The 13,453-nt window shown below is 43.1% G+C and overlaps 1 non-coding gene across 1 annotated transcript; it reads left to right on the top strand.

Annotated features, from left to right (window-relative positions):
* Positions 1-6,297: 6,297 nt before the first annotated feature.
* Positions 6,298-6,379, top strand: trnas-gcu (transfer RNA serine (anticodon GCU)). The gene has a single exon. It is a non-coding gene; the product is annotated as a tRNA-Ser (tRNA).
* The last annotated feature ends 7,074 nt before the right edge of the window (positions 6,380-13,453 follow it).

Raw genomic sequence — 13,453 nt, forward strand, 5'->3', positions numbered from 1 at the left:
ATCAAGAGGAGTCTGATGGGGCAGTAATTGGCAGGGTTGGATTTGTCCTGCTTTTTGTTTGCAGGACATACCTGGGCAATTTTCCATGTTGCTGGGTAGATGCCAGTGTTGGAGCTGTACTGGAACAGCGTGGCTAGTGGCGCGGCTAGTTCTGGAGCATCAGTCATCAGCACTGCAGCCGGGATGTTGTCAGTATCCAGTGCCTTCAGCCATTTCTTGATATCATGTGGAGTGAAGTGGATTTGCTGAAGATTGGCATCTGCGATGCTGGGGACATCAGGAGGAGGTCGAGATGCATCATTTAGTTGATACTTGTGGCTGAAGATGGTTGCAAATTATTCAACCTTGTATTTTGCACTGATATGCTGGTCTCCCCTATCATTAAGGATGGGGATATTTGTGGAACCTCCTGTTGATTGTTTAATTATCCACCACCATTCAGGACTGGATGTGGCAGGACTGCAGAGCTTTGATCTGATCTGTTGGTTGTGAGATCACTCAGCTCTGTCTATTGCATGCTGCTTCCACTGTTTGACATGCAAGTAATCCTGTGTTGTAGCTTCACTCATTTTTAGGTCTGCTTGGTGCTGCTCCTGACATGCCCTCCTGCACACTTCATTGAACCACTATTGCTCCCTTGGCTTGATGGTAATGGTAGAGTGAGGGATATGTCAGGCCATGAGGTAACATATTGTGTTTAAATACAATTCTGCTGCTGCAGATGGCCCACAGTGCCTCATGGATGCCCAGTTTTGAGTTGCCAGAACTGTTAATTTCTTCCCTCAGATATAATTGGAAAAAATTCCAAAGGAATGCATGTACTAAACAAAAAGGAGAGAGAAATAAATACTGACAAAATAGATGGCAGCATTTGCAAGGTAAAAAGATTTATAAGTTTTATTATCGATGAGTGAGAGGAATATATCACACTTTGGGGCTTCTGTAAGTGGATTTACTGATAACTTTGGGAATTGATAGGAAGCTGCTTCATGGTTGGTGGAACAAACTCCCGCCCTTGGGGTGGAGCCAACAGCTGCATCCGTCCAATAACAGACAGAGTAGAAGTACTGTATCAGGCCTTGTTAGCTCAGTTGGTGGAGCATGAGACTTTTAATCTCAGAGTCTTGGATTTGAGACCCATGTTGTATGGTTGTTCTTCCCTTTTCCAGACTTCATCGGCAGAGAGTTCAAGGGGTGTTTGAAATTAAATTCAACAACATCACCAGATTTCAACTCCCCCCTCCCAGTGTAGTTGAATGGACCTTCAACCTCTGCCCTCCCACTTCCCCTCCCTCCCAGAACTGCAACAGGGATCCCCTTGTCCTCAGTTTCCACCCCACCTGCCTCCACAGCGGCACAGTGGCGCAGTGGTTAGCATTGCAACCTCACAGTTCCAGCAACCCGGGTTCAATTCTGGGTACTGTCTGTGTGAAGTTTGTAAGTTCTCCCTGTGTCTGTGTGGGTTTCTTCAGGGTGCTCCAGTTTCCTCTCACAAGCCAAAAGACTTGCAGGTTGGTAGGTAAATTGGCCATTGCAAATTGCCCCTAGTATAGGTAGGTCGTCGGGAAATATAGGGACAGGTGGGGATGTGGTAGGAGTATAGAATTAGTATAAATGGGTGGTTGATCGTCGGCACAGACCATGTGGGCCGAAGGGCCTGTTTCAGTGCTGTATCTCTAAACATAAACACATCCAAAGGATCATCCTCCACCATTTCCACCACCTCCAGCGTGATGCCACCACCAAACACAACTTCCCCTCCCTTGTCAGCATTCCGAAGGGATTGTTCCTTCCACAACACCCTGGACCACTCCTCCATTACCCCAACACCTCTTCCCCTTCCCAAGGCACCTTCCCATGCAATCGCAGGAGATGTAATACCTGCCCTTTTCCCTCCTCTCTGCTCATTATCTAAAGCCCCAAACACTCCTTTTAGGTGAAGCAGCGATTTACTTGTACTTCTTTCAATTATGTATACTGTATTCACTACTCACAATGCGGGCTCCTCTAAACTGGGGAGACCAAAAGCAGGTTAGGTGGAACACCTCTGCTCAGGCCGAAAGCATGATCCTGAGCTTCGGGTTGCTTGCCATTTCAACACTCCCCCCTGCTCTCATGTCAACATTTCTGTCTTTGGCCTGCTCCAGTGTTCCAGTGAAAATCGACCCAAGCTCGAGGTGCAGCACCCGACCTTTTGATTCGGCACTCTACAGCCTTGTGGATTGAACATTGTGTTCAATAACATCAGAGCATGACTGGTGTCAGGCAACCACAAGCATTAACACACTTTGTCCCAGGACAGCTTTATTATTTAATCTCTCCTGCCCTCTGCCCGATCAAACACCTGCCCCTTTGTTCTCTCCCACATGCCCCTCCCCTTCACTTGTTTAAAACCTAATTCTTTTCTAACCTGTGTCAGTTCTGATGAAAGGTCACAGACCAGAAATGTTAACTCCGTTTCTCTCACCACAGATGCTGCCAGAGCAATTGAGTATTTCAAGCACTTTTTGTTTTTATTTCAGATTTCCAGCATCTGCAGTATTTTGCTTTTATTGTGTCAGAAAGTCTTTCCTTGATTCAGGACTCTTACCTCTCTCCAGAATCTCTCTGCTAAAGATTGAACTTTATCTCATTTCACTCACAGCTCAGGGTCAGTGTGGCACAGTGGGACTTCTGGCTGTCTCCCACTTCACTGTCCATCAGTACTGAGAAAACAATGGGGAATATTACTCACATGTAGTGTTCTGTAACTTTTTACAAACACTTTAATGTATATATTGTCTTCCAAAGCAGTGACAGAATGGTGGCTTTCGTGTGTTGTTGAAATAGCTTTGTTGAGTTCGTGCTGTACTAACAGTTAAACACTTTTTGGTTCAATACCAAGTTTTGGCACTTTCAACCTCTCCTGTGTCTTTTTCTTTGGCTCCAATTGTCAAGCTGTTTGATTTACTCTGAAATTAGCACCATAAAACCAAGGCACCAGCGAGCATGAGGAGCTGAAATTAGCACAGATCAAATCCACTTAATACTTCTGACTGAAGATGGTTGCAAATGCTTCAGTTTTGCCTTTTGCACTGACTTGCTCAGCACCACCATCATTGAGGATGTGAATGTTTTTGGAGCCTCCTCATCTTGTTAGTTATTTAATTATCCACCACCATTCACGACTGGATGTGGCAGGACTGTGGAGCTGTGATCTGATCCTGAGGGAGATATCCGTGCGTGGAGTGGCGGGATGTATGGAGAGTGATCCTGAAGAGGGTGTCTGAGCCTGGAGTGGAAGCTTTCTGTGGAGGTACAGGAGTAGGCCATTCAGCCCCAGTGTTTTATAAAGGTTTAGCATAACTTATTTGCTTTTACTCTATGCCTCTATTAATAAAGCCAAGTGTCCTGTTTGCTCTTAGCAACCTTTTCAAACCTTGATCAAAAAAGATTGGTGTACAATGTCTCATTCTTCCTCCCAAACTGTATCACTTCACAAGTCTCTGTGTAAAATGTTATCTGTTGTGTGAAAGCCCATTTTACCAGTGTGTTTAAGTTCCTCTGAAGTGTGTTACTGTCACTGGCATATGACGAAATTCACGAGCATTCTTTGATGCTATCTCCGTGGAAAGATCAATCTTACACACTAGCTCAAATTGGGATTTTGTGTGTTTAGTATCTTTCCTCATCCACCAATATAAGCACAAATCTGTCTCATAATGTACGGTCTAAGAATGTGCCAATGTTGCAAGGTGGTGATAAATTCTTCAGTGTCACAATGTACTCACCAACTATTTCACTACTTTTCTGATTTCTGGATCCAAGTTTGTAGCTTTCCGCGATCTCTAGTGGCTTAGGGTTGAGCCTCACTTCAAAGAAGAAACGGAAAATTATGATTTAAAGATTACACTGTCAATCATTCACATCTCTGTCTTCTCCTGAACTTCGAGTTCAAATTTGTTTGTGAAGTTGAGTCACACGTTAAGACAGCACAGTCTTTTTCTTTGTGAAGGAAGTGATTTGGGAATGACTGTTTGAAACTGTCCCTTCTTGCACAGAAATTCAGTGCAAATACTTGATCACTCACAATTTCCTTGAGAGAAATTTGTTCACAATCGCATTCGACACGGAAACTGCCTCAGCATTAATCTCACTGAAGCAGAATGTGACCGTGTTGTTTGTTTCAGAATGTTGTTGCCGTTATTTGTCGCTTTTAACCGAGACTGGGAGACAGGGCAAGTTTGATCCGAGGTTGGAATATATTATCATTCAGGAGCAAGAAAAATCAAAAGGAACAAAATAAGAAAACCCAGTCTCCAGATTTGAGAATCTGCAGATCCGCTTTGGGAAAGTGAATCAGAGCAGAATGAAGGGTGAACTGTCCAGAAGAGATGAAGACACAGCTCAGTCAACACGTTCCCCTGGTTTATGATGCTGGAACATTCATCACACAGAAATGATTCAACCCAATGACAAACATTCTTCCAGCTGATAATTTATGCTACTGATTTAAGGACTGTTTCATGTGGTTACCGAGTGACGACGAGAAGATATTAAACTTTGTTCTATTCAATCTAGCTGTGATGAAGTTTGAATTTTTCTACCTTTTATAAACAGTATTTGAAGGATCTCGGTAACAATGTTCAGTTTTGATGAGGGTGGGGTCTGGGTGAGAAGCTGCTGAGTGTGACAGGGTCAGGACTGGATGCAGGAAGTTCTCTGACAGTCTCTCTCTATCTCTCTAATGGGTTTGAGTTGATTTACGACTGGTAGCTTTTATTTTACTTTTCTTATTTAGAGATACAGCACTGAAACAGGCCCTTCGGCCAACCGAGTCTGTGCCAACCAGCAACCACCCATTTATACTAATCCTACATTAATCCCATATTCTCTACCACATCCCCACCATTCTCCAATCACGTACCTACATTTTGGACAATTTACAATGGCCAATTTACCTATCAACCTGCAAGTCTTTTGGAGGTGGGAGGAAACCAGAGCACCCGACGGAAACCCACACAGACACAGGGAAAACTTGCAAACCCCACACAGGCAGTACCCAGAACTGAATCCTGGTCACTGGAGCTGTGAGGCTGTGGTGCTAGCCATTGCGCCACTGTGCTGCTGTTGGTGCTTTGATGAATGAAGGAAGTTCCCTCCACCCATTTTTTTTGGAGAGACAGTGTGGTATAAGGATGTAAAGGGTTAATGTTGAAGATGGTGGGATCAACCCCTCCCACTGTCAGAGTGATAATGTAACAGTCACATGAGATGAAGTTTGGGAGAAGAGAGAGCAGCACCAAGGATGCTAGCTTAGCAGGCTTGATGAGTGTGTATTTTGTATTGTGTAAATTAGAAAAGAGTTCTTAGTTCTTTCAGCAGGAAATGTCTCCAGAAAATATCGAGAAACTCACAATTTTATTATTCAGGAGTCAGAACACTGATATTAATTCCAAGTGACAGTTCTGGGACCAATTAACAAAAAAAGTAGAGAATAATATTGCTCACTGATTGAAATCCCCCAGTGAGGAGACAGTTAAACAGGTGATCTATTGGGGCATCCTTCGATCCAAGGTTTCAGCAACATTTAATCTCCCTTTTTGGTGAAATTCTCTGTTATTTGCAACTTTTTTTATCAGCTTTGATGGGTGAGTGAAAAAACTGAAAAAATGGAACAGTTCCATCCTTTCTTTTCTTCCTTCTTCTCTTCTTTCCATCAGTTTCTCTTTTCTGTCCCAGATCAATATAATGATGAGAATCCCAATTTAATCTGCTGTTTCTGGTGTTTTATCCATTCCAATCAAAATTTCAACATTCCAATCAAATCTATTTGTTATTCCACAGTGTCTCTCCATGTGTTTTATTCTGTTGTATACTCTCACAGTCTGTTTGATGATCAATGTCACATCTCACTCTCTGTTCTGGTGAAGATCAGAAGCAGTGATATCTGTTTACACCACCCGACAAGTTGGTCTGAGGCTGTGTCTCTCTGATCATGTGGAGTTAAAGCAATTCTTCCAGTCAGTTAGTTCAGTTGTCATTTCATGAGAAATTCGGTCATCATGACTTCGTCAGTGACCTCATGGTTCCGGTGTCTGAGTGATGTTAATCATGATGTGATGAAATGATTGTATGTTGCAGTCTTTCCGTGGTGGGTTTTCACACTGAGTAGAAATGTGTTGGACATGGTCTGAAAATGTTTCACACCGCTCCATTCCCAACTTCATTTACTTGCAGAAGATATATTTCCATCATGACACAGCTCGCTGCACTGCTGAAAGTTGTGCTGAAGGTGACAGCTAGGTTTATGCAACTGACAAGGTGGCCGAGGGGTTAAGGCGATGGACTGCTAATCCATTGTGCTCTGCATGTTTGGGTTCGAATCCCATCCTTGTCGCTTGTTTATGAACTGTTTATGTTGGGGGAGTTTCTGTGTCAAGTCAGCCTCAAAACCCGTTTTTGTCTGTGTCCAGATAGTGATTCCAGAATTGGTTATACTTTATTAAAATTGAGACAGACAATTGGAATTCTTCACCCAAACTGCACTGGAATGAAGATCAAATAGGGATCACGAAACGGAGCAGGATTTTTCTTCCCCTCCTTCCTTCCATCTTTACTTTCTCTGGCTTTGCACCAAGTGAAAGACAAATGGGAAAAGCAAATGGCGAGGGAGCAGATGCAGAAAATTATCCTTTGGCAAGAAATTTATTTACAAATCTTCTTGATAGATTAATTGAGTGAGCAATGCTTTGGCAGATGGAGTTTAAAATGAGGGGTCATCTACTACCTACGATAGATCAGAGCGTTTTTTTGGAAGAGGTGAGATGTTAGAAACGGCGGAGGAGCAGAGACCCGAATACTGAATTAATAAAAGCTCGTGGACTGGTCGAAAATAATGTGAAAAGTGAACAGAATATGAAGATTGGAACTCATGTTGCAGTGATATAAAGCTCTGTGCTCCTGAAGTAAATGTCCAAGCCCAGATTGTGGGGAATCTGTGGAGAGTGATTTGGTTTTTATTCATTCTTGGGTGTGAGTATCGCTGATAAGGCTAGCATTTATTACCCATTCCTATTGCCGTTGAGAAGGTCGTGGAGAGCTGCCTTCTTGAACTGATGCAGTCCATATGGTGCAGGAACACCCACAGTGCTACTGGGGAGGGAGTTCCAGGATTGTAACCCAACAACAGTGAAGAAATGGCGATATCGTTCCAAGTCAGGATGGTGAGTGACTTGGAGGGGAACCTGCAGGTAGTGAGTTCCCATGCATCTGCTGCCCTTGTCCTTCGAGGTGATAGTGGTCACGAGTTTGGAAGGTGCTGTTGAAGGATGCTTGGCGAGTTGCTGCAGTGCATATGGAGATGGTACACACTGCAGCCACTGTTTACTGGTTGTGGAGGGATTGAATGTTTAAGGTGGCGGGTTAGGTGCCGATCAAGTGTGCTGCTTTGTCCTGGATGGTGTTGAGCTTCTTGAGTGTTGTTGAGTGGGATGTATTCCATCCCACTCCTGTCTTGTGCCTTGTAGATGGTGGACAGGATTTGGGGTGTCAGGAGGTGAGATACTTGCTGCAGAATTCGTAATCTCTGACCTGCGCTTATAGCCACAGCATTGATGTGACTGGTCCAGTTACGTTTCTGGTCAAGATGTTGATGGTGGGGGATTTAACGATGATAATGCTTCTGAATATCAAAAGGTAGATTTTTTTCTCTCTCATTGGAGATGTTCACTGCTTGGCACTTGTGTGGCCAGAAGGTTGCTTGTCACTTATCAGCTCAAGCCTGAATGTTGTTCAGGTCTTGCTGCTTGCAGGCACAGACTGCTTCAGTATCTGAAGAGTTGTGAGTCATAATCTAAAATTCCCACTTCTGACTGATGTTGAAGAGAAAGTTCGTCAATGAAACAGCTGGGATGTTTGGGTCTGCGACACTACCCTGAGAAACTCCTGAGGCAATGTCCTGGGCTGAGATGATTGGCCTCCACTAACCACAACATCTTGTTTTGTGCGAGGTATGACTTCAACAAGTGGAGAGTTTTCCCCCTGATTCCCATTGACTTCAATTTTGCTGGGGATCCTTGATGCCACACTCACTCAAGGGCACTCACTCTCACCTCTCCTCTGGAATTCCAGTCTTTCATCTCTGTTTGGACCAAGCTGCAATGAGGTCAGACGAACATAAGATCAGAAGAACTAGTAGCAGGAGTAGGCCATTTGGCCCCTCGAGCTTGCTCCGCCATTCAATAGGATCATGGTTGACCTGATCATGACCTCAACCCCACTTTCTTGCCTGCCCACATAACCCTTGGCTCTCTTGTAGATAAAAATCTTGAAGCCATTCAATGACCCAGCCTCCACTGCTCTCTGCGGTAAAGAATTCCAAAGATTAATGACCCTCTGAGAGAAGAAATTCCTTCTTAAATGAAAAACCCCTAAATCTGAAACTGTGTCCCCGAGTTCTAGATTCCACCACGAGAGAAAACATCCTCTCAGCATCTCCCCTGTCAAGCTCCCTCAGAATCTTATATGTCTCAATACGTTCTCCTTTCATTTTTCTCAACTCCAATGAGTATCGGTCCAACCTGCTCAACTTTCCTCATGAGACAACACCTTCATCACAGGAATTAATCCAATGAACCTTCTCTGAACTGCCTCCAATGCAAGTATATCCCTCCTTAAATAAGGAGACCAAAACTGTACACAGTACTCTCGGTGTGGTTTCACCAGCACCATGTACATTGGTCGCAAGACTTCTCTACTTTTATACTCCATCCCCCTTGCAATAAAGGGTAACATTCCATTTGCCTTCCTAATTATTTGCTGTACCTGCATGGTAACTTTTTGTGATTCATGTACGAGGACACCCAGATCCTTCTGCACCGCAGCATTCTGTAATCTCTCACAATTTAAATAATATTTTCCTTTTCTATTCTTCCTACCAAAGTGGATAACCTCACATTTTCCCACATTCTACTCTATCTGCCAAATTATTTCCTGGAGCTGAGAGACCCTGGCAGAACCTAAATTGAGCATCGATGAGCAGATTATTGCTAAGTGTGTGGTGCTTGATAGCACTGTTGGTGACATCTTCCATCACTTTGCTGATGATTGATAGTAGACTGATGGGGCGGCAATTGGTCAGATAGGATTTGTCCTGCATTTTTTTCATGGAGAGGGCACACTTGGGTAATTTTCCACATTGTCAAGTAGATACCTGTGCTGCAGCTCTACTGGAACAGCTTGGCTGAGAGCGCAGCTAGTTCTGGAGCACAAGTCTTCAGTACGAGTGTGGAAGTGAGCAGAAAGGCATGGCACTATGCTTAATGGGAAATATAGCCAAGTTAGGAATAGTAGCTTTGCTGAGCTTTGATTTTAAGTGGCAGAAACCACAATGAAATAGTTAAAAGTAAAGGCAGAGCGTGTGAGACTGTAAAGACTAGCCGACACTGGTAATTGCAAAGACATCTGTTCTTGATGGCCTGATTGTGTGACTCCCTGTGGTTTGGAACAAATGGACTCCTGTGAATCAAATGATGTCCATCCCTGTGTGAGTGATAAGGAGTGCTAGGCCCCTCGTATCTTCGTGAACTGCCGCTACTTGATGTAGCTGCAGACTGCACGAAACACTCAGGAATGTACACCGAATAGAGATAGCAGGATGCGCCGCAATTACTTGTCACAAGGGAGAGACAGACTCATGATCCATGTAGGGAGTGAGACTCGAATGATTATAAATGATTCCTATGCTCTTGCTAATTAGCTTGCTTGTCTGCTTTGTTTTATCTTGCTGGTACAAAACAATATTTTATTAGTAACAAGTATGTATTGAGAATGGAGTGTATTGTAACCTCAGTAACAGATGTACTGCATGTCACCACGTGGGTGAAGTCGAATTGTATCGCACTGATTGGTTAAACAAGGGGGTGCAGCATGAATCTTAATGTATAAACAGTAGTACCCGTATCAAAAAACTTCACTTACTCTAGTGGACCAGACAGACTCTGGGTGGAGTCAGTGTCGTTGCATTAGAGTAAGTCAGCCGGCTAAATGCGCAAATAAAGTAATTGATTTTACCTACACATCCGACTCAGTATATTCACTGAACCAGACTGAAGGCAAAAATAACTCAGAATTACACTAGAGCCGGAATGTTGTTAGGGCATTAATAGTAGACTGATGGGGCGGCAATTGGTCAGATTGCATTTGTCCTGCTTCTTTACAGACAGGGCCCACCTGGGCAATTTTCCACATTGTTGAGTAGACGCCTGTGTTGTAGCTCGACTGGAACAGCTTGGCTGAGAGCGCAGCTAGTTCTGGAGCACAAGTCTTCAGTACTAGAGCCGGGATGTTGTTAGGGCCCATAGTCTTTGCTGTATCGAGTGCCTTCAGCTGTTACTTGCTATCATGTGGAGTGAAGCGAATTGGCTGAAAACTGGAAGCTGTGATGCTGGGGACCTCAAGAGGCCGAGATGAATCATCCACTGAGCAATTTCTGACTGAAGATGGTTTCAAATGCTCCAGCTTCATCTTTTGCACTGACGTGCTCGGCTCCACCAAAATTGAGGATAGGGATGTTTTTAGACCCTCCTCATCTGGTTCGTTATTTAATTGTCCACCACCATTCATGACTGGATACCTAGTTTCTCAGGGCAGTGCCCTAGGCCCAACCATCCTCAGCTGTTTCATTGATGGCTTTCTCTTCAACATAAGTCAGAAGTGGGAATGTTCGCTGATGATTCACAACTCCTCAGATACTGAAGCAGTCTGTGCCTGCAAGCAGCAAGACCTGAACAACATTCAGGCTTGAGCTGATAAGTGACAAGCAACATTCTTTGATCTGATCCTGAGGGAGATATCCGTGCGTGGAGTGGCGGGATGTATGGAGAGTGATTCTGAAGAGGGTGTCTGAGCCTGGAGGGAAGAATCTGTGGTGAGTAGTCCTCAAAGGATGTCCGTGTCTGGAGATTTAGGATCTCTGAAGAGGGTCTCCGAGCCCATAGTGCTGGGATGTATGGAAAGTGATCCTGAAGTAGGTGTCCGAACCTGGAATGGCGGGATCTGTGGAGAGTGATCCTGAAGTGGGTGTCCAAGCCTGGAGGGCAGAATCTGTGGAGAGTGATCCTGACGAGTGTGTGTAAACCTGGAATGGAAGCTTTCTGTGGAGGTACAGGTGGAGGCCATTCATTCCCAGTATTTTAAAGAGGTTTAGCATAACTTATATGTTTTTACTCTATGCCTCTATTAGTAAAGCCAAGTGTCCTGTTTGCTCTTCGCTACCTTTTCAATCCTTCTCACATTGGTGTACATTGTCTCTCTGCTCCTGCACCCAGTTTAGAACTGTAACGTTTCATTTATATGGCATTCTTCCTTCCAAATTGTATCACTTCACACTTCTCTGTGTAAAATTTCATCTGTTATGTGAAAGCCCATTTTACCATTTTTTTTTTAAGTTCCCCTGAAGTGTGTTACTATCACTGGCATCGGACAAAATTCCTGAGCATTCTTTGATGCTATCTCCATAGACAGAGCAATCTTTTACGCGAGCTCAAATGTAGGATTTTGTGTGTTTAGTATCTTATTTCACCCACCAATAGAAGCACAAATATGTCACGTAAATCTTGTTCACTGCAGTCCCTGCTGCTGTTTGCTGCCTATATTTACAGGCTTTTATCTCAACCTCGTCACCATGTTCTCTAATATATTCAGGGGGCATCAGCAGAGAAAATGTTCACCAAGCATGGCAAGTGCAAGGAAATGTTTATTTATGTCATTATGTCATAAACATAATATACAAATTTTTACATGTGTGTATCATCAAGATATGTCTTCAGAAATGGAACCCCGTCACAATAAACACTGTCACCTTTCAATGTTTAGCAGACAGGTTTGACGGCCTGATGTGTGTGATTCCCATATTAATGTGTTTGTACAAAGTTCGGGGAAAGATGGAGATACGAATAATTTACAGGGAAATCTTTTAAACATATTACCACATCTCTCACTCACAAAGATCTGCAAACACATGGATTCAGAAAGAACCTGAGTACAAAATCAGCTAAAATAAAAACAGCCAGAGAGACTTGCGATAACCTGCAGCTCAGGGAAAGTACATGATGTTATGGAAGGGATTCTATTTCTTTTGTTAAAATATTTTTTGAAGAAGTCATAATCAAACTGAATAAATGTAGGACCAGTTCTTTTTCAAGAGGGCACCAAAAGGACCAATTTGGCAACTATGTTTACTGGTTGTCACATGATTCAAGTTAAATATAGAACAGAAACCCTGGTAACCGGGAGAAATTTGGTTAGTGAAGTCAGTCATGCCCCTTGAATGGACAACCTTGGCAGCAGCAGCGCAAACCGAAGACAGCAGAAAACTCACAACCTTTGGTTGTAGCAGTCAGTGTGTTTTACCTGCTGGAGTGAGCAGCTGATAAAGTTAGCCTGAAGAATCGTCAAGGAAGGAGAGAAGACCACAACCCAGTTTGTTTTCCAGAAAATCTTTAAATGACCCTGAGAAGTCCACTGAGTTAATTCATCTTGTCGCATGTCTTTGCAGAAGGCCTGCTAAAATTAATTCTCAATGCCTTCTGAAAAGAACTGTTCGAAAATACCCTAGTGACCTGTCTACGTATATTCGGAAGTTAGACTGTATTCCAGTTTTGGAGCAACATATCTCATCTGATGATTTCTTCAAAAATGAGCAAATAAACAGCCCAAGAGGTTGTTTTTGTCTGCAACAGAGTGCTGAATTAAAAAAAAAAATCCCTTTTATTTTTTCAGCTATCCGGTGTGTGTGTGTGTGTGTGTGTGTGTGTGTGTGTGTGTGTGTGTGTGTGTGTGTGTGTGTGTGTGTGTGTGTGTGTGTGTGTGTGTGTGTGTGTGTGCGCGTGTGGCTCGAAGACAAAAAAAAGGGCTTTAAAAGTTGTTCAAGGTGAAAAAGGAACTTTTAAAATTTCCACCTGTGTGTTTATGCTTTACTTCATGACTAGTTAAAACTTATTCGACAATAAATGTATAATTTTGTTGTTCATTAAAGAAACCTGGTCAGTGTCTTCTATTCTGGGAAAAATAGAGTACATGACTGACTGTATCAGTAAGTGGGAAAAGTTAAAATAGATGTTGTGACCTGTGGAGAAGTGGGATGAGAATAAAGAGTGCCCTCCTCTGCCCTGAGTTGTCACAGCATTTGTGATCTGGCTCAGTAGCTTAATTGGTTCGAGTGTTTGTCTAATAATCAGAAAATCTTGGATTCATATCCTTTCTTCAAAAGTTTAGCTGTCAATCGTTTACATATGTTTTCTTGTGAACTTTAACTTTTCTTATGAATTTTATTCACAAAAGAAAACAGCTCAGTGGTTGCCTTTGTGAAAGATGTGAGTTTGAAATGGCTGTTCCTGCTCGTACAGATGTTCAGTGCTAATATTTCAACGGCAACTCAATCCGCTACAATTTCTTTGAGAGCAATGTGTTT

Source organism: Heterodontus francisci, unplaced genomic scaffold (genome assembly GCF_036365525.1).
Source record: "Heterodontus francisci isolate sHetFra1 unplaced genomic scaffold, sHetFra1.hap1 HAP1_SCAFFOLD_51_2, whole genome shotgun sequence".
NCBI classification, from domain to species: domain Eukaryota; kingdom Metazoa; phylum Chordata; class Chondrichthyes; order Heterodontiformes; family Heterodontidae; genus Heterodontus; species Heterodontus francisci.